This window comes from Oryctolagus cuniculus, chromosome 2 (assembly GCF_051225735.1).
Source record: "Oryctolagus cuniculus isolate XC-2025 breed Fujian yellow rabbit chromosome 2, ASM5122573v1, whole genome shotgun sequence".
In the NCBI taxonomy this organism is placed as follows: domain Eukaryota; kingdom Metazoa; phylum Chordata; class Mammalia; order Lagomorpha; family Leporidae; genus Oryctolagus; species Oryctolagus cuniculus.
Window position 1 is genome coordinate 81,703,399 of NC_142868.1, and position 26,471 is coordinate 81,729,869.

Genomic DNA, 26,471 nt, shown 5'->3' on the forward strand with positions numbered 1-26,471 from the left:
CCTCTGCTTGCATTAACATCAGAAAAGAATTTTTAAAAGCAGCAGTTATGTGGAATCAAAGCTCAGTTATCTGTAATAACAGCTGCATTTTGTTATGTGTATCTTACGTACAGGAACCATCATGTTCAGAACACGGACCAGGGAATTTGCAGAGTATCCTGAAGCGTCTAAATCTAATTGCCTGCAAGTTCATAGTGTCTCCGAGTAAGCAATGCTTGGCATTTTACTCACCACTATCAATTTTCTTTTTTAATTTCTGTGTTTATTTCTGTAGCAATTCTTTCTCTTACAGCTAGGACCTTCAAGACTTTTAATAATTTTTATTGGATCAGAAGTAGTGAAGTTAATAATGTTTGCAAAATATCTAGAAAATGTTAAGTCTTCTACCTTCCACTGACAGAGGTCAAGTGGGGACCTAGTCTTGGAGTTACCGTTGGCCTTCCTGACCACCTGTAACCTCATGTACAAGGCACAAGGAGCCACGGGACTGGGAGTCCCATGTGGGCATTAAGAGCAATCCCCGAGATCAGCCCATGCCTTACCTCTTTGGGACTCAAAGCAGAGCCCGGGGCGCCCACCCATCTGTGTCTTTCAGTACAGCTGTACCACCAACACCTGCCATTAGTCCAGCAGGATGCATCCCATGATGCCCTCTCTTTATCTCAGTTGTCATTCAAAGCCCAACATGCAGGTTCCCTCCGCCTGCCACCCTGAGTGCTGTGTGACTGCGCACACCCACCTCTGTCCCCAGCTCTCTCCCTGGCTGACCCTGCAGCCCTCCTGCCGTGCCCCTGTGAGGCCTGCTTCACCACTAGCAAAATGTCGCTTCGCCTGAGTCTTCCCTGGGGCCAAGGCTTCTGCTGCAGCCTCTCGAGGGGTGGCTCTTTTTTTTTTTTTTACAGTCTTTGTACCCCAGGGCCCGCCTGGTGGAGAGCTAGGTGCTCCCCATGAATCTCATTACCTCCTCAAGACCTGTCTCCACTCCCCTCCCCACACACTGCCAGCTTGGACTCTCGCACCAGGTTGTATTATGTCATGTGACTTAATACCCCTATTGTTGCTGCTGTGTGGGAAGGGGGTCGCTCCTCTTGGTTCCTTGGAGATTTCAGCTCTGGTTTGCTGTAATGGTCTCCAGTTGTCCTCTTATCTTACGGTTGGGTGAGTGAGATGATCCTTCCACTGCCTTGGGCTCATCCTTTCATGACATCACTGTACTCAGCCCTCCACTCCCATGTCGCGTTCCAGACCTGAGCAGCAGTCCCCAGTAGCTGCAGCCCCTCTATGATCCCAGCTTATACGTCCTAATCTCATACCAGCCCCCCGCCATCTGTCCCACCCCGTCTCTCCAGGTACCTGCTTCCAAGAGCGCACAGCCCTGCTGGAGCCTCTGGCCACTTTCCCTTCCCCATGTCCACTGCTCTGCCCCTTTGCTGTCCTCCTTCCTTTCCTGTGCCCAATGGTGCGCTGTTAGGAGCCATCCTCGGCCCCTTGGCCTCTTTCTCACTTAGCACCTGGCTAAACCTGATTTTTACCACCTTCCCCCAACATCTGTGCAGCTGATCAGAGCTGGACAAAACCTCTCAGCTCCAGCCATTGGGTTCACTTTAAAGGTCTGACTGCAATGCTTGCTTAGGACTCCAATGCAGCCAGGCAAACAGGAGGACCCCTGCCCACGACCCTAGACGGTTCATTCATGATTCCTCTTCTCTAACGCTCCTACCTGGGCTCCCTCTCCATGATGACCTTGCTTCTCACTTCCTGGGAAAACACAAGAAGAGGAAAGAGCACATCTACAGACTACAGCAGCCCCTGCCTCCCACCCACCCACGTCCGCCCCCACATCCCCTGCTTTGCCACGGGCACACATGGATTCCCTGTGCCCTCATCTGAGGTCAGCTTCTTACTCCCTCTTTGGCTTTTTTTTAAAGATTTATTTATTTATTTGAAAGAGTTACACAGAGAGACGAAAGGGAGAGAGAGAGAGAGAGAGAGAGAGAGAGAGGTCTTCCATCCATTGGTTCACTTACCAATTGGCCACAATGGCCGGAGCTGCACTGATCTGAAGCCAGGAGCCAGGAGCTTCTTCTGGGTCTCCCACATGGGTGCAGGGGCCCAAGGACTTGGGCCGTCTTCTACTGCTTTCCCAGGCCACAGCAGAGAGCTGGATGGGAAGTGGAGCAGCCGGGACTCAAACTGGTGCCCATATGGGATGCTGGCACTTCAGGCAATGACTTTACCCGCTATGCCACAGTGCTGACCCCCTCTTTGATTTTTCAAAGTCATTGTTCTAGAATTTTTTTAAAAAATATTTATTTATTTATTTATGTGAAAGGCAGGGTTGCAGAGAAAGAGAGAGAGAGAGGTCTTCCATCCACTGGTTCACTCCCCAAGTGGCCACATCGGCCAGGTCTGGACCAGGCCAAAGCCAGGAGCCAAGAGCTTCTTCCAGGTCTCCCACATGGGTGCAGAGGCCCAAGCACTTGGGCCATCTTCTGCTGCTTTCCCAGGCACATTAGCAGGGAGCAGGATTGGAAATGGAGCAGCCAGGTCTCGAACTGGTGTCCACAGGGGATGCTGACGCTTGCAGGCAGCAGTTGAACCTGCTGCACCACAGCACTGGCCCCCGTAAGTCATTGTTCTAGAACTTTTCACCCCTCCCTTTTTCATCACCATGTTTCCCTCTCTAAGAAACAAACAAAATCGTTTCAACAACCACACTTTCCCCACCAGTGAGCGTGGTGTTTTTCGTCCCCCCCCCCCCCGCCCCCTTGCAAGAGAATTCCTGGAAAGAAATGTTTAGCCTTCTCGTATCCAATTCCTCTCTTGCCTTTCTCTCTTCTCTCTGCATAGACGCTCGTGCCCATGACTCATCGCAGGGCCTCGTGCTGGGGTGGCCTTGCTGTGTCGGCCAGTGCTTCCCTTTGTCTCAGCCGACTCAACAACAGCATTTGCCACTCCATCCGGGGACCAGCCTCCTCGGCTGCCTGCCAGGGCCACAGGCTGCTGCCTTCCCATCGACACCCCTGAGTGCACCCGCACAGTCCTTTCTTCCTGACGCCGGCTCACTTCCTCCCCCCTTTGCTGTTCCACCCTCCCTTTCTTGGTGATCTTCCCACCTAGCAGAACTTTAAATATCTGTATGCCAAAGGCTCCCAGCTTTGCAAGCTCAGCCCAGATCTTGCTCCAGAACTCCACACTCAACCCCCACCCCTGCCTTCTTCCCACCTCCACTTGCAAGTTTCTGGAGCATGTTCCAAACCGGAGCTCTTGTTGATTGCCTCTCCAAGCCAGCTTTGCTCAGGTGCTCCAGTTTCAGCTGTCGGAAACTTCACCTTTCCAGCTGCTCAGGCCCGAAGCCTTCAAACCCTTGCTGTGATGTCGCCTTCCGCGAGGCCCACTCCTACACTGCTGTCTAAAGTTGCAGGCTCCTGCCTCCCAGCTCACTCCATCCTCTTCTGGGTTCTGTTTCTTTTCTTTTCTTTTCTTTTCTTTTCTTTTCTTTTCTTTTCTTTTCTTTTCTTTTCTTTTCTTTTCTTTTCTTTTTTTTTCTTTTTGACAGGCAGAGTGGATAGTGAGAGAGAGAGACAGAGAGAAAGGTCTTCCTTTTGCTGTTGGTTCACCCTCCAATGGCCGCCGCGGCCGGCGCACCTCGCTGATACGATGGCAGGAGCCAGATGCTTCTCCTGGTCTCCCATGGGGTGCAGGGCCCAAGGACTTGGGCCATCCTTCACTGCACTCCCGGGCCACAGCAGAGAGCTGGCCTGGAAGAGGGGCAACCGGGACAGAATGCGGCGCCCCGACCGGGACTAGAACCTGGTGTGCTGGTGCCACAGGCAGAGGATTAGCCTAGTGAGCCGCAGCGCTGGCCCCGGGTTCTGTTTCTATAGCACTTAGGTCTTTTTAACACATGATATAATTTAGTTGTTGATGGAGTCTATTACTCCTCACCTGTCTCCCCGCTTCTACCCTCACCCCTGCCTAACTAGACTATAACCCCAGTAGGGCAGGGGTTTCCTTTGGGTGGTTTATTGATGTTTCCTGCCGGTCCAACATAGTGTCTGGCAGGCAGTGGCTGTGTGTTGAATGAGACAAGCAACTTGAATCTCAGTGGCCTGAACCAAAGGCAGAGAATGACATACCCCAACTTGGCTACTGGCATCACCTCTTGGTAGCACAGAGAGTGCCACAAAGTCACTGGGTAGAATGCTTTGTCTGTGAGAGCATGACTTTTGATGCTTGTCAGTAGAGGAACCCAGTGATTCCTTGAGATGAATTCAAGCTCAAGTTCATTGACGAGGCGAGCACTTAACTCCCTTAGTGTACGTTCATTTATTTTTTATTTATTTTATTTATTTGACAGATTTAAATAGTGAGAGAGAGAGACAGAGAGAAAGGTCTTCCTTCCGTTGGTTCACCTCCAAAATGGCTGCTACGGCTGGAACTATGCCGATCCGAAGCCAGGAGCCAGGTGTTTCTCCTGGTCTCCCATGGGGTGCAGGGCCCAAGGACCTGGGCCATCCTCCACTGCCCTCCCGGGCCACAGCAGAGAGCTGGCCTGGAAGAGGAGCAACCGGGACTAGAACCTGGTACCCATATGGGATGCCGGCGCCGCAGGTGGAGGATGAACCAAGTGAGCCACGGCGCCAGTCCCCAAAGTGTACGTTCATTTAAAGCAACTAACAGCATGTTGTTCTGAGCCTTAGAATGCTCCCAGGCATTTGTGAGATCGTTACTGTACACTGAGCGTTGCTGAGCACTGTACTATGGGTTTATTGCTTTGCAAACAGCCCAGGGCAAGGAACAAGGTTTTCCCTCCCGCCCTGTCCTCATCTGATACAGAACGCACGGATGTTACCACAGTGTTTGAGAAATGGACTACGGATCTGGCTGAACTTCGTGGGCTGGTGACGAAGAGACAGAGTGGAGCCAGTTTGCTCCTTCCCACACACGTTGTTCTGGTTTGTTCCAGGCTGTGGTCTGAGCCAGTAACCGAACCCACCCTGGTGGTCTGAACACATGAGCCCTGGAGAGCGTCAGAGAGATGATTTACCTGTGTTTGCTTGTGGCTCGCTCTCAGCCGGCCTGGGGACTGGCGGAATTGACTTCCTCGAGCCGGACACCTGACACAGTGAACCCAGAGGATTCTTTGGCTTAGGTTACAACGACCCTCCGCCCAATATCCAGAACACACAAGGTCATTCTTAAGAGTACAAATAAGAGGAGTTGGGGAAATTTGGGATTGGATGGAAGAGGGGAGGGGAGTCTTTCATGGAATCAAATGGATATTTCTGGCATGAATCCATGTGGATAAGAAGCAGGGTGTTGGGCATTCCTAGACTTAGGGGCTGTGTGAGGCACGGGCAGTCCAGGGAACACGAGGTGGCCATGTCGCCAGAACTCACAGCCAGCCCAGCAGCTGGGGCACACACCGCATAACCAGAAAGCAGGGAGGTAGGAGAGGACAGGCAGGGACTGGCAACTGGGCACCTACACCATGGTCATAGGCCTCTTCCACAAATGGTCGTGTTGAAACGGTCTGCGCAAGGGTCACGTGGGGCGTTTGTGAGACAGGTCGAGTCCAGAGCCTCACGCTGCGTGTTGGCATGGAGCATGACCTGGAAGTCTGCATTTATACGAGTGCTTCTGCTTGTGCCTGCCGGTGGGAGCGTTTGAAGGAGGCCCCTTATCTGGCCCAGGTACCGCCCTTCGTTTGAGGAGCTGAGTCTTCTCCTGTTGGCTGTGGCCAGGCTGCCTTTGGCAGGTTCACCCTGAGGGACAGGTCCGGAGTCTGTCCTTGGTGGCTCTGAATATCCTCATACCCACACACCCACAAGCCAGCCAGCTGGCCCCAAGCCCCGGAGCTCAGGACAGCCAAAACAGAATTCTCCACCTAGTTCCTCACTCCAGCTCCCCTCCCTGAGACATCTCATTCCTCTTCCTGGGCAGCTGAGCTCAAAGACTCCGGAACATTCTCGGCTTCTTGCCTTTCTGCTCTCCGGTGTGTACATTGTTCCTTCACTGTTCCCCACTGATCTCACTTTGATTTATTTCTCTTTTTACAATTGTTTCTATTAAATTTTTTTTTTGACAGGCAGAGTTAGACAGTGAGAGAGAGAGAGAGAGACAGAGAGAAAGGTCTTCCTTCCATTGGTTCACCCCCAAATAGCTGCTACGGCTGGCGCTGCGCCGATCCGAAGCCAGGAGCCAGGTGCTTCCTCCTGGTCTCCCATGCGGGTGCAGGCGCCCAAGCACTTGGGCCATCCCCCACTGCCTTCCCGGGCCACAGCAGAGAGCTAGACTGGAAGAGGAGCAACCGGGACAGAATCCAGCGCCCTGACTGGGACTAGAACCCTGCATGCCGGCACCGCAGGCGGAGGATTAGCCTAGTGAGCTGCGGTGCCGGCCTGCAATTGTTTCTATTAATAAAGAGAACAGATTGTGTGCATTCCATAGGCATGGTTCCAAGAAGACAACCACACTTCCCTCACTCCCCTGCTCTCCCCAAGTCCTCTTCCTTCCCTCCCCTCTCTTCATCAGTCTTTGCAAAGGCATCATTTTAATCCACTTTGTATTCACGGGCTTAATTTGCCACTAATCATAATATTCAAACAGGGAAAAACTAGGAAGACCACAGTTCTCCAGGAGTTTAGACATGAGCTAAATATGACAATCCTATCTCAAAGTGTGGATTTGATTTTTAAGGGCTGGGTTAAGGGCCCCCTTCCTTATGCTGATAGGGTGAGCAACTGCTCCAGTTTGCCTGGGACCCAAGACTTTCTATGCTGAACCTTGAAGGGCCAAGTTGGTCACTCTTTTCCTGGACCTCTGCAGTAAGCTCCCCCGCGCCCTCAGCCTATTGTCTCTCCTCTCCTCGAAACTGTCCCCACTCAGAACTTTCAATAAGCCACTGCTCCTACTCCCAGCTCTTTCGACCTTCAAGGACTTAATTTGCTGTCCAATTAGTCTCAATTAATTACTGTAGCCTTGTAAGCCCCCAACAGTGTGGGTCACCTCAGAACACTACCACGGCATGCTACAGAGTGGCTTGGCTTTGACAACTGACATTTATTCCTCGTGGCTCTGGATGGTGCAAGTCCACGTTCAAGATTCTGGGCGCCTTGGTTCCTGATGTGGGCTCTGTCTCCCTGGCTGGCAGAGGTTGGCCTTCTTGCTGGTGCTCACAGGGCAGATGGTGGCAGGTGCACTGGTCTCTTCCTGCTCTTACAGGGACCCTGCTCCCACTCTCGTAATCCCACCTAAACCCAATTACCTCCCAATAGCATCCAATTGGGGTGTCAACAGATGGAGTTCAGATGGGACAGAAACACTCAGTCTGTAACACTGCCTTTTTTAAAAGTGTCCTCTTTTGTTGTCTCCTCGTGTACAGCCTCTGTCAACCTGAATTGGCACTTCCCAGAGAACACTCTCACTTTCAGGCCTTAGTTGTTGTTTGGCTCCAACTACACCTTTAGCCCATTTTGCAAAGATATATGTATGTATGTATGTATTTTAAAGGCAAAGTGAGAGAGAGAGAGAGAGACAGACAGACATAGATCTTTCCACTGATGCACTCCCACAAGTGGCTGCAATAATTGGAGCTGGTCAAGACCAAAGCCAGGACTCAGGAATTCCATTCAGGTCTCCCATATGGCTGCAGGGGCCCAAACACTTGGGCCATCCTCTGCTGCTTTCCCAGGTGCATTTACAGGGAGCTGGATCAGAAGTGGAGCAGCCAGGACTCCAACTGGGATGCTGGCATGGCAGGTGGCAGCTTAATCCACTGTGCCACAGAGCCAGCCCTTCATCCCATTTTTAACCTTTCGAAACCTTACACATCATTTAAGTCCAACTCAAATGCCTCCTCTGCCCCTTAGATGCCACTGTCCTGATCACTCAGCCAGGGTTAATGTCCATCCTCTCAACTCTTCCATTGCCTCTCTTACTTCTTTTTTTTTTTTAAAGATGTATTTATGTATTTGAAAGTCAGAGTTACACAGAGAGAGGAGAGGCAGAGAGAGAGAGAGGTCTTCCATCCATTGGTTCTCTCCCCAATTGGCCACAATGGCCAGAGCTACGCCGATCCAAAGCCAGGAGCCAGGAGCTTCTTCCGGGTCTCCCACATGGGTGCAGGGGCCCAAGGACTTGGGCCATCTTCTACTGCTTTCCCAAGCCACAGCAGAGAGCTGATCAGAAGAGGAGCAGCTGGTACTAGAACCGGTGCCCCTATAGGATGCCGGCGCTTCAGGCCAGGGCGTTAACCCGCTGCGCCATAGTGCCGGCCCCTCCCTTACTTGTTTAAGCCACCCCAGTGGCACCTGTCATGCTCTGCCTTTCCTGTGCTTACTCAGCTGTCTTCTTCTACTTGATGCTACGTCCTTCAAACCAAGGGATCTTTATTATTACTATTATTATTGTTATTATTTTCAATTCTTAAAGTTCATCAAAGCTGGTATATGGGAAATATAAGACCCATTCCCATTGAAGGAACAAGTGCGTACATTTTCATTATCTCTTCTTTGAAGATGTATTTCATTTATTTGACAGGCAGAGTGACAGAGAGTGGGAGGGAGACACCGGGAGAGAATCTTCCATCTGCTGGTTCACTTCCCAAATGGCAGCAGTGGCTGAGGCTGAGCCAGGTTGAGGCCAGGTGCCCAGCACTCCATCTGGGTCTCCCACGTGGGTGGCAGGGATCCACGGACTTGGGGCCGTCTTCATCTGCTTTCCGAAGTGCATGAGCCGGGAGCGGGCTGGGAAGTGGAGTAGCTGGGGCTCAAACCAGTACTGCATTCCCGTATGGGACACTGGTATTGCAGCTGACTGCACCACAACCCCAGCATTTTTCGGTTGACTCAAGAAGGAGGAAGGGTCCCACATCGCTGTGGGGCTGGCCCTGCTATTGGGAGCACATGTCAGCACACTGCGATCACTGGGGACACACATAACCCGTGAGTCTCCCAAATAGACACTGGCAACTGCGTAGTGCAGGCGCCGTGTTCCAGGCACCGGTCTAAGTGCCTCCAAGGCTGACGCTCATCTGGCCTCCAAGCAGCGGCTGCTCAACACTGAGCTACAGGGAGCAGGCCTGGTGGTCAGAGGGTCTGGATTTGAACCCCATGATCTAGCACATACTAGCTGGCGTCCTTATAGGCAAGCTGCTTGACCTTTGTGACTCAGTTTTCTAATCTGTAAAATGGGCAAAAATATTGTACCTAATGCAGTGAAATATTGTGAGGATTATTATAATGTATCAAGTCCAAGACATCACTCATTGTAAAGCAAACCATTACTCTACAGGTGGCTACTAAAGGAAAATGTCTACTGATTAAATTCTGAACCCCACAGGTTGGCATCTGTGGTCTGATGAACAGATACAGAAATGTGGAATAACAGGCATGTTGGAATGAGTGAAATGTGCTCAATAGTTTCAGTGAATTGCACAGGGCGCTTCAAGAAGTTTAGGGAAAATGTACATTATGACACAACTGGGCATGAATTTCAAATTGTTATAAGATTTATTTATTTATTTGAAAGGCAGAGATACAGAGGGAGAAAGAGGGGGAGAGAGGGGGGGAGGGGGAGAGGGAGAGGGAGAGGGAGAGGGAGAGGGAGAGGGAGAGGGAGAGGGAGAGGGGGAGGGAGAGAAAGCGAGCGCTTCCATCCATTGATTCACTCCCCAAATGGCCACAACAGCTGGGGCCAAAGCTGGGAGCCGGGAGCTTCTTCCGGGTCTCCCACGTGGGTGCAGGGGCCCAAGGGCTTGGGCCATCCTCTACTGCTTTCCCAGGCCACAGCAGAGAGCTGGATTGGAAGTGGAGCAGCCAGGACATGAACTGGTGCTCATATGGGATGCTGGCGGAGGCTTAGCCCACTATGCCACAGTGCTGGCCCCCAAGGTTTCAAATTTTTTTTGCACCAAAATAAACTTATCATTTACTCCCATTTATTCATGGACTTCTCTGAATACCCTCATATGATCATCGGTTGAATCGCACTGCCCCCTCCAAGTTCCCATGCTGGCGTCCTCACAGTGTCACTGTATGTGGAGAGAGGGCCTTTGAAGGGGCCATCAGGATAAAGCGAGGTGGTACGGGTGTGCCCTCCTGCAAGGTGACTGGTGTCCTTAAAGAAAGGAGGAATTAGGACCCAGACTCGCACCGGGGGAGACCAGATGAGGACCAGGGAGGTGGCCCGTGCAAGCTCACGATGGAGGTCTCAGGGGACGCCCACACTGCTGACCCCTGGATCTCAGATTTCCAGCTTCCAGGACTTGGAGGAAATTCACAGCCACAGGGTGTGCAGTTCTTTGCTGTGATGACCTCTCAAACCAGCACGGATCACTTTATGAAACTTCCTAAGTCCACGGGGCAGGGAACTCAGACTTGGGCTCCTCCGGGTTCAGCAAAAGACCCGCCAGCCTCATCCCAGCTGACCCTGATATCCAACCAGCCCCGTTCCAAGTCACACCTCCCCTTCCACTTGGAGTAGAAGCCGGCTGCTCCCTGGGGGCAGAAGAGCCATCTGTGAACTATCACCATTAGCACGTGACCTCTTAGTTAAAACATTCCATTTACGAGGGCAAAGGGAGAAATTGGGAGACGCTTGTGAGTGTCATCGTACTATTATCCAAGCTCCGACAATGGGACAGGGCCATGACCAGCTCAGGCTGTCTGCAGCCAAACTGACAGTGGGCACTTGACATTAAAAGCGTTTGCAACACCAGAGTGTCTAGATTAATTAGATCTTCAGAGGCGGCCGAGACACCCCCTCCTTTTTTTTTTTCTCGAGTGGTTTGACATTTGTGCCTGGTATGAAGAAAGATCATTAAGACTGCAATGGGTCTGCGAGGAGGCTTCACCTCATGTTTGCTAATCTCCTGTATGGGGTAACACTGGCACCGGGACAAACCCTCATTCACATCGGAACAAAGCCCTGGTTATGTGTGTTGAAATGCCTTAGAGAGAAGGGCTTGCCGGCTGCTGGGGAGTGCGTGGATGCTGCAAATGCTTCACCAAGGGTTGCTCAATGTCCTGGGAAGACCGGGCTGCTGGCATCTGCAGTCTCACCCTGGAGAAGTGGGGCTGTACTCCAGGGCACGTGGGTCTGCTGAGGACAGAGGGAGCGTGGGCGACCACGGGACTGGAGGTTTTCTCTGCACTCGTCCCTGGCCAGGCTGGAGCCAGCTTGGGACGTCCCACCAAGCTCGCCTTGTCGCCCCTGCTTGGGACTAGCTTGGCTTGCGGGCTGTGAGTCTTTAAGTAAGCCCTGGCAGGATTTCCTCTGCTTAGGGTAGAGAAATGGGGGAAAGATTTTTAATCGGCGTCACAGGTACACATTTGTCAGGTGGGACGTCTACAGGTGTAGGACAGAGATGAAATCACTTGGGCTCCTGCTGTTTGGAGATAACTCTGACCAGTGGAGTAACTGCTTCTCAAATAAATAAATAAATCTTTAAAAAAAAAATTGCTTTGGGGTGGGGGCTGGTTTTGTGGCGCTGCAGGTTAGGTTGCCCCCTTGCAATGCTGGCGTCCCATAGCTGAGTGTACACTGGCGTCCCAGCCACTCTATTTCTGATCCAGCTCTCTGCTAACATGCCTGGCAGTGGATGGCAGCAGAAGATGGCCCAAATAATGGGGCCCTTGACACCCACGTGGGAGACCTAGATGGACTTCCGGGCTCCTGGCTATGGGCTGCCCATATCTGACTGTTGGGGTCACCTGGGGAGTGAACCAGCAGATGGGAGATGTCTCTCTTTGTCACGTCCTCTCTCTGTGTCACTCTGGTTTTCAAATAGACAAGTAAATACATCTCAAAATTTGTTTTCACCTTTTAGATTTAGATTTGAAACTGTTTCAAAAAATACAGAAAAGTGTAAAGAAGGGTTCAATGAACACATAGATTTAGCAATTATGGGTGTTTTTGTCATATTGGCTTCATACATATTACATATGTATATATACACACATGTACATACACAAACATACTATTTGTCTTGAAAGCAAAGGTGGATATATTAAAATCAGTAACATGGGATTCATAACAAAGATCATAAAGTGAGGAAAGAAAGGTATACCATTATGTAATTGGTATAATTCAGTAAGGACACGTTTATAAATATCTATATAGCAGATAATATGGCAGCTGCACTTTTCTTTAACCATATCTATGCTAACATTCCCATATGAGGAAAAATATTTGATATTCATCTTTCAGTGTCTGGCTTATTTCACTTAGTATAATGATCTCCAATTCCGTTCATTTTGCAAATTTCGGTATTTTGTTCTTTTTATGGCTGAGTAATATTCCATCAGGTAAGTAAGCCACATTTTCTTTATCCACTCATCCGTAGATGGACAGCTAGATTGATTCCATATCTTTGCTATTTTGAGTTGGGCTGCAGTTATCAGTGGGGTGCAGGTATCTATCCTATGCTGATTTCATTTCTTTTGGACATATTCCGAGAAGTGGGGTAGCTAGGTCATATGGTGCATCTATTTTTAGTCTTTTGCCGAACTTGCTACAATTTTCCATAATGGCTGTAATAATTTGCATTCCCCCTGACAGTGTATGAGGGTTACCACATACTCATCCACATTTGCTATTTTTTTTTTAACTTTTTGCTAGTAGTAATTCTAACTGGAATGAAATGATACCACACTGTGATCTTTATTTGGATTCCCCAGGCGGCTAGTGATACTGAGTATGTTGTCATGTGGTTCATGGCCATCTGAGTTTCTTATTTTGAAAACTACCTAGTTAGATCCTTCGCCCACTTTTCACTGGGTTCTTGTTACGTTGTTGTTAAATCTGTTGAGCCCCTTGAATATTCTGGGTATTAATCTTTTATCAGATCCACAGTTTGAAAACATCTTCTCCCGTTCTGTTAGTTGTCTCTTTGCTCTGCTAATGATTTTCTTTCTATTCAGAAACGTCTTCCCATTTGCTATTTTTGCTTTTATTGCCTGTGCTTTTGGGGCCTGATCCAAAAACTCATTGCTTATGCCAATGCATTGGAGTGTTTCCCCTTGCTTTCTTCTAGTCTTTTCAGAGTTGCAGCTCTTATATTTAGATCCTGGAGCCACTGGTTGTTAATTTTCATATAGGATAAAAGGTAGGGATCTTGTTTTGAGTTTCTGCATGTGGAAACCATTTTTCCAACACATACCAGTGGACTCTCCTTTCTCCAGGGACCGTTTTCCCCACCTTTGTCAAGGATAAATTTATTTCAGGTGTGTGGATTTCTGAGGTCTGCATTCTGTTCCATTGATCCACATGTCTATTTTTATCCCAGTTCCATGCTGTTTTGATTATAATAGCCTTCTAGTAGCTCTTGAGATCTGGCAATGCGATGTCTCCAGCTTTTTTATTGTTCAAGACTGCTTTGGCTATTCAAGGTATCTTGTGTTTCCATATGAATTTTAGGAGTAAAAATTATTTGAAGGTTAGAGTAACAGAGAGAGAGACAGAGAGAGAGAGAGAGAGAGAAAGGAAGGAAGCAAGCAAGAAAGAATCTCCCCTTTCCTGATTTGCTCCCCAATTACCTACAACAGTGAGGGCTATGTTGAGCCACAGTCAGAAGGCAGAAGCCAGGCTCCAGGAGCTCCATCTGGTCTCCCACTTAGGTAACTGGGATCCAAGCACTTGAATCCTCTTCTGCTGCCTCCCAGGGTGCACATAGCAGGAAGCTGGATAGGAAGGAGATGTGGGACTCAGTCCTAGGCACTCAGATATGGGATGTGGGTGTCCCAAGTGTTGGCTGAACTCCCATCCACAAGATTATTTTTCCCAATTCTGTAAAGAATGTCACTGGCATTTCTATGGGGATCAACTGAATCTGTAAATCACTTTGGGTAGTGGGGACATTTTGATAATATTAATGCTTCCAATCCTTGAACATGGAAGGTCTTTCCATTTTCTGATGGCTTCTTCAATTTCTTTAATTAGTTGAACATTAAAACTTGAGGACCTGAAGTTAGAGATTCCTGAGGGGGGAGCAATACGAAGGAACTGCAAGAGAGGAATGAGGCACATTCATGGAACGGGGAAGAGACAGTTCTGGAAGCACAGGGAGGTGGGGAATGCACTGAAGAGTAGTAAAAAGTCCTATTCTATGGAAAGAAACTGATACTGACGGCCAGTTCAAACAATAGGAGTTGAGACTGAAGCACTTTAGCATAGACTGGATTCTTGGTTAGCACCTGCCTACCATGTGTGTCATGTAGAAGTTTTAAGGGGACCTCAGCCAACAGCAGACAAGAGCAAATGTGGATACAAATCAGCCAAAGAGAAATTGCACTGCTGAGATTCACCTGCAGATCCTGGTATGGCTTATTTGCTATCTTTCCACTCCACTCTAGCCTGTTAGAATGAGTGGGTTGAATACTGTTCCCCTCAAAAGACACACCCACACTCCAACCTGAGCATCTGTGAGTGTGGCTTTATTTAGAAAAGGGTCTTTGCCAATGTGGTCAAATTTAGGATTTGAGATGACAGCACCCAGCTTTACTTGGGTGGGCCCTAAACCCAATGACGATCATCCTCATAAGACACAGAGGAGGAGACAGACACACAGCGAAGGTGAGGTGAAGGCAGAGGCATGGACTGGAGTTATACTACCACAAACCAAGCAGCGACTGGTTCTATCAGGAGCTGGAAGACACCAGGAAGGATTTTCTCCCTTAGACTCGAAGGGAGCACAGCCCTGCTGATACACTCGTGTGGGAATTCTGACCTGACCTCTATTGCTTTAAGTGGCCAAAGTCATGTCAATTTGTCACAGCAGCTCTGGGACATTAATGCAGTTGACTTGGGGAAAAGGCCAAGGGGTTTGGGATCAGAGAGACCTGGGTCTTAGATGACGTGAACTTGACTTCTTTGCATGCATGAGCTCTGTAGGTCACAGTAGCCCCCAACTGGCTTGACTCATTTATGACCTGTTTGCCTCCTCTGAGCATCTTGGTTTCTGTCTGGGGGTGAAATGGGCACTCCAGCCTTCACCATCTCCCATAACCAGTGTTCCAGTGAGGGGATGGAGACGGCAGGTCATCTAGGAGAGCTAGGACAAGGTAAAACTACAAGAGACAAATCTTTGGAGAGTATATGGAGATGAGAGCATCTACCAAGCTTGGAGGAGCTTGGTGGGTTCTCCATGGAGGATGTGGGACACTTCCTCCTCAGATGCAACATGATGCTTTTTTTCAGTGCTGTGTGTTCCAGTGATTTATTTTATTTTATTTATTTATTTATTTTTATTTTTGACAGGCAGAGTTGAAAGTGAGAGAGAGAGACAGAGAGAAAGGTCTTCCTTTTGCCATTGGTTCACCCTCCAATGGCCGCTATGGCCGGCGCACCGCCAGTGCTTCTCCTGGTCTCCCATGTGGGTGCAGGGCCCAAGCACTTGGACCATCCTCCACTGCACTCCCTGGCCACAGCAGAGAGCTGGCCTGGAAAAGGGGCAACCGGGACAGAATCCAGCGCCCTGACCGGGACTAGAACCTGGTGTGCCGGTGCCGGAAGGCGGAGGATTAGCCTAGTGAGCCGCGGCGCCGGCCCAGTGATTTTTATAAAGAAATGAAGGAGAGACCTCCTGACTGTGCTTCCCTCATTCCTTCCAGGTGGTTGGAAGCTGTGACTCTGGGAAATTAGCAGCAGGTCACTGTGGTACAGGGCCCTTCCCTGGAAGACAGAACACACGTGGGCTTGAAGTGAGGATGTGAGGTAACTGGGCCATGATCATATCATGCATGAGACATGTGTGGTTGGAACGGCCCTCAAGTTCTGCACCAGAAAAACTATAGCATTTGAAGCCAACCCCTCTCTCTCAGAGGCTGTGTGTTTTTCAAGGAACTCTCTAACATTTGCCACAGCAGCAGAGAACTGTCTATGAGGTGGGCCAGTACCGTCTCCACCCAAGGGGACTTCTTCCTGGCGTGTAAGGAAGTGCCCTGTGAATGACATCTTGTTGCTCATAAGGTCCCGCAGTGGGCCTCCACGCCCCACCAATGTTGGCAGACTCGGGTGTTCTACTGTGGGTAGTTTTCTATCTGCTCATACCCTCCTGTCTGCTAAGCGATAAGTGGGAGGGGCAGGAGGGGCAGAGGGAGTCGGTGCTCTGTGTGTAAACGTCCTTTGTGCTTTGCAGCTGGGATAAGGACAGGCGATTGCAAGTGGGATGCGATAACACCACGAGAGACCGAGTGTTGCTTGGGTGGCTCCCCAGGCCCCCACCCTGGAAACCGCTCTCCATCAAGTCTCTGCTCCTGGACCCCAGGAACTTAGCACTCTGTCTTGGCGAACGAGCTTCCTCTCCTCCTCACTCCAGCTCACTCAGCCTGTGGGGGTTGAGGAGGTAGGAGGAGCAGCAGGTGAGTCATCTCCTTAGGTTGACGTGGGGAAGGAAGAATGGGGCACGTGCTGTTAGGACAAAATGACACTCCAGCTATGAGTGCAGCTGAATTCAGCGTTAGTCATGGAACCCAGGGGCCAAGGTTGCCCTCTAAGAGCGGCTGGGTGTGTATAGGGCTGTGAGTGGGGGTGTTTTTAGGGAGAAATCAGAGAGAGCAAAAGGATCTACCACCTCATAGGGCCATTTATCGTGTGCAGTTCAAGAGTAAACTGTGGACCACTGAGAATCATGAAAGATTACTGGCATGCATTGCGGAGGTCCTACTGTGCGGGAGACCCTGTGCTTGTCACCCCATCACTGGTTTATAGACCTTTTGTCTTTGAAAACGATGCATGAGGGGCTGGCACTGTGGTGCAGCAGGTTAAGCCGCCACCTGCAGCTCCGATCTTCCATGTGAGTGCCAGTAGGAGACCCGGCTGCTCCACTTCCAATCCACATCCCTGATAATGCACCTGGGAAGGCAGCAGAGGATGGCCCAAGTGCTTGGGCCCCTGTTCCCACGTGGGAGATCTGGATGAAGCTCCTGGGTCCTGGCTGTGACCTGGTCCACGTCCACCCTTGGTTGTTGTGGACACTGGGGAGTGAACCAGCAATAAAAGATCTCTCTCTCTCTCTGTCTCCCCCTTTCTCATTGTAACTCTGACCTTCAAATAACTAAATAAATCTTTAAAAAAGAAGCAGGGGAAGAGACTAAGATTTGCAGCTGCGGTGGGAGTGGTTCTAGACATCATGGTGGAAAGAGCATCTCTTTTTATGGAAACCTTTTAGAACGGAGCATGGGTTTTCCTGTGCCTACAATGGCAAAGGGTCAATGTGAAGGTTAGGGTGACACTGATTGACCTGGGATGGCCCTTGAAGATTTGGGGACCTATGGCCTCTCAATTCACCCTCTGAGGACAGGGGAGCATGACCCTAAGGGGCTGAGGTCCCTGTCTCTTTAAGAAAGTTGAGAGAATTCTGCATGGATCTCTTATTGAAATTCCCTCTTCCTGCTTTTGCAAAACCCTTGGCCCCCCTCCCCATCCTCTTTCTTTGCCCTCACTCCACCTCCCTGAATCTAGTGTTGACCTTCAACATTTCTGGCACAGGTGCCATCCCTCTGCAGGCTCTGAGGTTCAGAGTTTGCAGTCCATGTGGATTTCCCGAGTGTCATTTTACTCCCTAAAACCAGCCCCACAACCACAACTCCATTGTTCTATTTGTCCCTTCTTTCTTCTGCCTTCCTCTGCCATCAGACAGCTTTGAGTCTTTGCCAGGTCTAGGTGGTCTGCCAGCTTCCAGTCTGCACCCAGATTTCTCTGCCTTGAACCTCCCTGAGTCCCGCTGGAAGTGATGGGGTGGGAGAGGGACTCAGGGTCCAGGATCAATGTCACAGCTCCGCAGGGACTTTCACACATGCCCGACACGGCTACCTATGCACCAAAAACCCATTTCCTCTTGCTGGGCGCGTGGCCAGCCTACACTTCCCAGTCTCCCAAATGTTTAGATGTAGCAGACAACTGAGCTCTGGGCAGGGGAATGATGTGGGTAAAACAGGCAACACTTAAGAACTGTGGCTATCCAACCTCCTTCTATTTTCCTTTCCCTCTAGGAAAAGTAAGATTTAGTGTTCTACAGCACGGTAGGATGGCTTTAGTTCCAAAAATTTATCATATATTTTATACGGAACTAGAAGCATCCAAAGCTTCCGAATACAAAGAAATTATAAATGTTTGAGGTAGAAATGCTAATTGACTCTGATTTGATGATTGCATATTGTTTACATGCATCTGACTATCACGTTATACCCTACAAATATGTAAACTCTTCTATAAAAGATTTATTTTATTTATTTGAAAGGCATTGTTACGGGGTGGGGTGGAGACACAGAGAGAAATCTTCCATCTACTGGTTCACTCCCCAAATGGCTGCAGCGGCCAGGGCTGGGCCAGGCAGAAGCAAAGAGCCACGAATTTCTTCTGGGTCTCCCCCATGGCTGCAGAAACCTAAGTACTTGGGCCATCTTCTGCTGCTTTCCCAGGCACATTAGCAGGGGGCTGGATTGGAAGTGGATGAGCCGGGGATTGAGCAGGTACCCATATGGGATGCCAGCATGGCAGGTGGGTGGCTTTACCTACTACGTCATGATGCTGGCTCCTGTACACCTCTTATGAGTCAATTAAAAATAAAAGAAGCTATATGCAGACAACAAAACTTTGGGAGATGGGAGCATTGACCTAGAAAGCTGGGTCCCTGAATTGCTATAAAGAGAAAAGATGCCCACCAATGAGACTGGACTTCTGTCTACATCAGCCAGAAAGGAACTACAATCTTGTTGGATAATATTTGGGTCTATTTACCACCTAGCCTGGCCTAGCAGACTGATTTCAAGCCCGGATTCCTCTATCTGATGTTTCAGGTCTTGGGAAAGTTCACCTTCCTGCTATCTGGCTTCGCTTCGCACCACTCCTCCTCCACCCTCTTTATTCTGGTCCTTCCTATTGGACCTGATTGTGCCCACTCCTGCCTTCCTTCTCAGACTAGCTCTTTCTCCTGCCCTCTGCTGTGTTCATCTCAATCTCTATCTCTTTTGGGAAGAGCCTCAGGCAACTGCATCCCACACTCCCGTCTTCCCTGAATTAATGGTTAGTAATCACACTTCTCCTGGTTTTCTCTTCTTTCTCAAGGGTGTACTCCTCCATGTGGGGTATAAAGTTCAAGGGATCTTCAAAAAGTTCACAGGAAATACATACTATGAAAAACTATACATGCATTCCAAATTTTTTTGCAGCAAAATAAACCAATCTTTTAATTCCCCTTTGCACAAACTTCTTGAAATTCCCATTTTAAGAGCCAAGTGCATGCTTTTGGTGACCTGATTACCATCTAGAGTCTTCAGAATTTATTCCCTGACATGAGAGTGCATTCTCTAATAGATAGACTGTTCACTCAACAAGAGATTTACTGGGTGTCACAGTTTTAAAGAGCTGTGGGGAAAGCTACAGGGAATGATCCACCTTCAGCACGTGTGGTGCGATGGGAGACTCGACCACGTGATCCCCCTTTGTCCTGGTTGCCTGCTGAGATTGCTGATGTATTTTCACTCTCCCCCTCCATCTTTTGTTCTCTGTCAACACTGCACTCTGAGACAGGGTACTGGTCTGAAACCAGGGAAATACAGGGCAGGACCTCAAGAATGCACTCTTCGCTAGTTGACATTGAGTCTCAAAGTCGACTTTCTTGGCCTATTTATCAGGCAATGGTCTCCCCAGTCTGGCTCTGCGAGGAGAGAAGAGATCCCCAGGTCTCCTGTACTTCCCATTAGCATGGGAAGAACCAAGCTCTGCCTCGGTCGGGGGTCATGGAGAGAGAAGCGAGCCTCGCAAGGGATGGAAGGGAAGCCGCAGAAGTCCTTGCCATAGAGGACAAGAAAGTGGAACGCCAACACCTTCCACTCTCTGGACTGTGGTGAGGAGCATCGTGCAGACTAGAGAGCCTGGCTTCCGCCTCCAGGAGAGGAGACAGGGAGACCAGAATGAAAAGGTGTCCCCTCCACTGTCACGGGGTTGTGGGAAGGTCAGCTCCACTACAGCGGCTGCCTTTGCCTGGTTCCCTGACCTCAAACATCTAGAGCAGGGTCTGGGATACAGTAGGCAGCCACACACATTTCTGAGCTGACTGCATCACAGTAAAATTGAGGGGAAGATGCCTTAGGGCGGATCTCCTCCGTGTGGCTTAGAGGGGGCCCGAGAGTCCCTAAGTGGGGGCAGCACTCAGTGTGCATATTTATGGGGTATAATGTAACCAGTGTGGCACATGAACACACGGGGACAGAGGATCACCTCTGCCACCTCAACAACTCAGCAGCCCTCCTCGAATACTCTCCAGGGGCCACCTCGGGGAGGCCGGTGGAGGGGGCCAGAACTGTGAGCTTCTCCTTGAGAAAGACTGCTTTAAACCGGAAAGAAACTGTCGGAGCAGCAAATTCGGATACCGCTGCCTAGCACGTTTGAGTTTCCGGCCTACCTTCTCAGTTGGAGATGAGATTGGCACCCACTTGCCAGGGTAGGTGTGAGGATTAGAGACGTCTATAAAGCACGCTGACTCTCACCTGTCATAATCAATGCTGCTGGGACTGGCAGTGGTGTTGTTCCCCACAGAGGCAAAGGCTTCTGGGAAAATCTAGGTCATTTCTGAAAAATAAGATGTCACATTGACTTTGCACATCTGAGTGTAGTGTGGAAAAAAAAAATCTGATACCATAACACCTAATAACAACACGATTCGAATAGGGATTTGCGGCTTGCAAACACTTTCAAAAACCTGTGGCGGTGTTAAGAGGATGCAAAGGGATGGTGTTTGAAAGTGTTTGCAAGCCGCAAAATTCTTATTTTGTGACTTTAAGAACCAAAGCTCAGTGAGTTAACAGGCTCGGCCATGGTGGAGCCAGCTCGGAGAGCCGGGACTCCCAACTCCAAACTCCCTTCTAGTCCAACCCTATCACCCCGTAAATGGACGCAATTCTACCAGGGGGGCCGGACTCTTCCACTCCCTGCTCGGTTGAAGACCTCCTTCACACAGGAGGCTTCTGCATAGGTGGGCTGGGGTGCTGAGAAAGGAACCATTGTATGACGCGTTGCAAACATGGGATGGAGAAAGAACAGGTTCTCTGGGGTCACTTGCACAATGATCCGGCTTGTGCGGAATGCAATCAGTGATCCTGAGGTCTTAGCAAGTATTCCCACCGTCAGCACACGGGGTGAGTCGCCTGCAGTCTCACACACAATCAGCTCCCACACACAGGGGTCAGAGGGCATTGGGGGTCGTACAGGATCAGAGGAACTCAGATACGAGGAACTCCAACTGTCAAAAGGTGGAAGTGGCCGCTGGGGGTGGCCGACACCAAGAAGATGGGACATGAGGTCGGTGCCTCAGACACAGGCATGGCTGAGCTGCCTGGATAAAGAACCACCTTTGCTGCGTGTAGTTGAAGGCCCTTTGGGAGGTAAACAACAGAAACCCTGTCCAAATGGACTTCAGCCTCAACCAGGGGTTAGTTATTGGAAGGTTTCAGGGGCAACCAGAATCCAGGTAGAGACTCCAACCAGGGCCTGGAATATGATGGGGCACCATCTCCACATGGCGGGGGTCTTCCGGTCTGCTCCCTGCTTCCCTATGGGGGTCGGCTGCTCTCCTCCGGCAGCCTGACTGCCCATAGCTCCAGGATGTTCTCACCTCCAGTTCTGGTCCCAAGTCCAGGCCAAGACTGACTTATCTTGTTTGCAATTCCAGATTCATGCCAAGGAATTGCTTGGGCCTGGTGTAGGGGTCCCCACACTTGGTGTGGTTGAACTGGCTCCCCGTCGTTCTTCTGAAGCGCTCACAGGGACCTTGACCGTGCCTGTTCCTCAGATCAAGCAGGAAGAGGGTCAGAGGCAGGAAGAGACTTTGGGCTCAACGGCAGCAAACAACCACAGCGGCTGTTTGCCCGTGCGGGAGAGCGACTTTCTGTTGCATTGCATTTTTCTCATTTCAGAGGAGTTTTTCCTTCCATTTCAGCCTTTCTCCTGCAACCCACCCAGGGCGGCTCTCACCCCAGGCACAGAGGTGTCCGCCTCGTGTAGAAGGCTACAGTCATTTTTCAGCCTGCCCACCTCTGCTCCAAAGCACCCGCCTTCCTCTGCACGGCAGCTCCCTGGCATCCCTTAAGGGAAACCCTGCCACGGGGACAGAGGGAGCAATGGGCGGAGAGCGCCCCTCCCAGTGCAGACACGGCCAGAACTTTGTGACCTATGATAGTCTGCGCCTCCTCGCGCCTCCGCTTTTGTCACTCGGTGGAGGTTACGCTTGCTGATCCATGGATTCTCACTCTGGAGCTCAACTGCTGAAAAACAGACAAACAAACAGAAAACAAATGAGAGGGCGCTGTGGCGCAATAGGTTAATCCTCTGCCTGTGGTGCCGGCATCCCATATGGGTTCAGGTATCCCACATGGACACTGGTTCATGTCCCGGCTGCTCCTCTTCCAATCCAGCTCTCTGCTATATCCTGGGAAAGCAGTGGAAGATGGCTCAAGTCCTTGGGCCCCTGCACCCATGTGGGAGATCTGAAAGAAGCTCCTGGCTCCTGGCCCAGCTCCAGTCACTGTGACCATCTAGGGAGTGAACCAGCAGATGGAAGACCTTCCTCTCTATCTCTCCTTCTCACTGTCTGTAACTCTATTCAAATAAATAAAATCTTTACAAATAAATTTTTTTAAAATGAGAAAAATGTTGTCCAACTTCATGGAATGTCTTGGCTTGGTTGGGGGATTTTTGTCCTTCTAGAGTGCATGGGTTCTGGTAGGAAAGAAAAAATGGAATGGTTGTCTCCATTCAGACACAGCCGCCATTCAACATTTAGCCCAGGGAAGAGCAAAACAAGTGATGGTAGTTTTAACAGGAACTCATTTTGCAGGGAAGTTAAGAAACTGATGGTGTATGGATGGTAGTTGGAGGTTCAAGGGCCTTTTCCTGGAAGGAGGTTAAGCCAAGTGTGTCTTGATGGGAGCATTAGTGGTGTTTGGTGGTCTTTGACTTGTGCCTACACCACCAGAACCCCAGCCCCACATGTTTATCCTCCCGAGAGCAGAGTCCCTGGAAAGGCTCATGGCTTCTCCCAAGAGCACCTTATGGTGTTGTGGCGAACAAACCATCTCTGCTCCTCTCACCCGGCTGCTGTGTGGGCTGTGGGCTTCATTCCTGGCATCATGTGAAGCCCCTGCTCTGCGCTGAGACCCGGCCCTGGCTCTTCCTCTCCTGCTCAGTCACAACACAGGGAGGCCACCAAGGGCAACCTTTTCCCTCCCCAACAGGGCTGAATTCTTATTTTTAGGACTCCAAATGGGGCAGCCATATCTACCATTTCACTGAACACGCCTAGTGATTCTCTTCTTTGAGGAAACTTAGACTTTTTTTAAAAAAAGATTTATTTTATTTATTTGAAAGATAGAGTTACAGAAAGAGGTAGAGCGAGAGACAGAGAGAAAGAGAGAGAGAGAGAGAGAGAGAGAGAGAGAGGTCTTCCATCCGCTGGTTCACTCTCCCGATGACCATAACAGCTGGAGCTTTGCTGATCCAAAGCCAGGAGCTAGGAGCCAGGAGCTTCCTCCGGGTCTCCTGGGCGGGTGCAGGAGCCCAAGAACTTGGGCCATCTTCTACTGCTATCCTAGGCCATAGTAGAGAGCTGGATCAGAAGAGGAGCAGCCGGGACTAGAACCAGCACCCATATGGGATGCCGGTGCTGCAGGCCAGGGCTTTAAGCCACTGCGCCACAGCACCAGCCTCAAGGACCTTAGCTTTTTACACTGATGATAGGTGCTCTCATCAGTTATGGAGACAGGAGATGTAGGTGATGTTCACAGTCCGTCACTAGAGTTCTGTGTCACTGCACGGACAGCCACTGCTCTCCAAGTATGGTGCCGCCTGCGTAAACGAGACTAGGCTAAGATCTGCCTGACCCCAAACATGACCTTTTCCTGCCTGGGTTTCTGTATCTGGTGTTATTATGGTAGAGAGTCGATCTGCCCCAGAAACCTGGAAGCAAGACGGAAACATGACGGTGGCAGGAGGGGGTGGGATCATTCTATGGACTCGGACTCCAGTCACTTGGGTTGTCACAGCAGCCTGTCATGGCAGGCAGCAATGGAAGAGGCCAAAACAACACACAATTTCCAACACGGCTTCATTAGCAAAGAAATTCCCCCAGGCTGGCCCCAGTCTAACTACTGCAGTGCGACCTCCTAGTAACTCCAATGGGGCAAACTACACATATGCACAGAGTCACAGTGGCTCTGATCCACCCCAGATCTCCAGGTGCACAGAACAAAGACGCAGCAAGGGAACAGCAAGGCAGCCAAGGCGTCTGTCCCTAGCGCTAGGCCAGGAGATTCATGTGCATTTTTAAATGGCGCCCACACCTTCCCTGTGAAATGGATTTTATGATCTCTACTGTGGAGCGGAAGACCTCCAGGTGTGCACCTGTGATGACCTGGCCAGGCATTTCTGGCACCGAGGACTGCTCTCCTCCATCAAGCTTCCCAGTAGACGAGATGTGAGCTTTCTTCACCAACTCTGGATACCGTTCGGGGACCCTGGGAGGAGCAGGGCAGCCTCGGGGAAAACTGTGAGCTGAGTGAGGCTCTGACTCCTCCCAGCAGCCTTCTCCCCACCCGTCCAGTCCAGAGCAGGGGCCTTGCTCCGCCTTTCTGCCTCTCCGTGCAGCCCAGGTCTACTGACCACAGATCCGTGAAAGGCGTCGTCTTTTCTGGAGGGCATCCAAAGAACAAAAAGGTTCAGTTCTCAAACTGCACAATTTGAGGTCCCCAAAGAAGCAGTGTCCACAGGCCCCTGAAACCCTAGGCCCGGCCCCACCCCTTCTCCAAAGTCAGCAAGGCAGGAGACCTCAACGCGTTTGTGAGAAAATGGAGTTCACAATTCCGAAAGCCACTCACAGTTCTTCCGCAACATGCATCCTCCACAGACTTCCTGAAGACCCTCCTTTGGGTGAATCTTCACACTTCGTGCAGCAAAATAAGCTGATCCTTTAACTGCCCTTCCTGCGGATTTTTGCACTTGTCATTTTGTGTTTGAACATCCCTGGGTCCCTGCTGAAATCTGCGATTTCTATTTTATTTGTGACTTTTGATTCCCTTGTAGTGCTGGCGCATTTCGGTGGGACACAGAGCAATACGTCAATTCATCGACCGATCAAGCCAGGACCAATCTTTCATTCTCTTTATGCTGTTTCAGTGTTTGGAGCCTACCTGTCCTCTCCGTCAGCTCTCAAAGGACCCCAACAAAAAGAGAAAAGCTGGAAGCATCACAATACCAGATTTCAGAGCTCATGTTACCAAAACAACATGGTACTGGCATAAAACAGACACATAGAACCAATGGAGCAGGTACTGGCATAAAACAGACACATAGAACCAATGGAGCAGGTACTGGCATAAAACAGACACATAGAACCAATGGAGCAGACCAGAGATCCCAGAAATGAATCCACCGATGAGTAACTGATCTTTGGCAGAGGTACCCAAAGCGTGCACTGGAGAGAGGACAGTCTCGTCAGTAAATGCTGCTGGAAAAACTGGATTTCCACCTTTGCAAGATTCCCTCACCTTGTTCAAAAATCAATTCAGCACAGATCAAAGATCCAAATGTAAGAGCTAACATCATGTAACTGTTAGAGGGAAACATGAGAAAGTCTTCACTTAAAAAGGCTTATTTATTATGTCATTCATTTGAAAGGCAGACACACACACACACACACACACACACAGGTATTGCATTCATTGGCTCACTCATCAAATGCCTGAAACAGCCGATGCCGGGCCAGCTTGAAGTCCGGAGGCAGGAACTCCATCCGGGTCTCCCAAGCAGCTGAGCCATCACCTGCCGCCTCTCCGGTTGCACATCAGCAGGAAGCTGGAGAGGAGACTCCAAGAGGCACTCTGATAGGGAGGCTGCTGTCCTAAACAGAGGCTTAACCTGCCTGCTGCCACACCTGTCAGCGGAAAGGCTTCTAGGGCAGTAACTTTCTGGATAAGTTTGAGGTTTCTACTTCGGCTCTCCCCATTTCCGCCGCCCCCTACCACAATGCCTCCATTTCTGCCTGCAACTAGACTTCCCACTTCCATTTGCATGGCACAGCTGCATGCTGGCTGCCCTCACACCGCTGGCAGCCCCCTGCAGCCATTTCGGATCACTGCTGTGTGGCTGCTGCGGGTGAGAAGGGCGCTCATCTAAGCAAGGAGTGAAACAATGTCTCGGGCATCACTGCGTTAGCAGTCCTGCAAGTGTCAGTCAGCACAATTAGACAGAAAAGGGAAGAACTGCCCTGTGAGCAGTTCAAAAGGGAGAGGGGTCTCTCATGCAGGTGGTCTGGACATGTAACTGAAATGCTCAAGAAAATAGTTATTGGACAGATTCAGCTCAGCTAGGTGGTCAGATTTTTAAGGAACGCAAAATCAAGTTCCTTAGGCACAAGTAACAACCAGTTAGGAAACAGAATGTAATATCATACTCCATTCCCAAAAGCAACTACC

The 26,471-nt window shown here is 50.1% G+C and overlaps 1 long non-coding RNA gene across 3 annotated transcripts in view; it reads left to right on the plus strand.

Annotated features, from left to right (window-relative positions):
* Nucleotides 1-23,257, plus strand: part of LOC149127859 (uncharacterized) — a 35,448-nt gene extending 12,191 nt beyond the window's left edge. The window contains exons 2-4 of one of the 3 annotated variants that reach the window (XR_016229607.1): nucleotides 15,615-15,717; nucleotides 16,142-16,364; nucleotides 19,641-23,257. This is a non-coding gene — a long non-coding RNA (uncharacterized LOC149127859). The remainder of the gene's footprint in view (nucleotides 1-15,614; nucleotides 15,718-16,141; nucleotides 16,365-19,640) is intronic. The other 2 variants (XR_016229608.1, XR_016229609.1) reach the window with 2 other exon arrangements.
* Nucleotides 23,258-26,471: the final 3,214 nt, after the last annotated feature.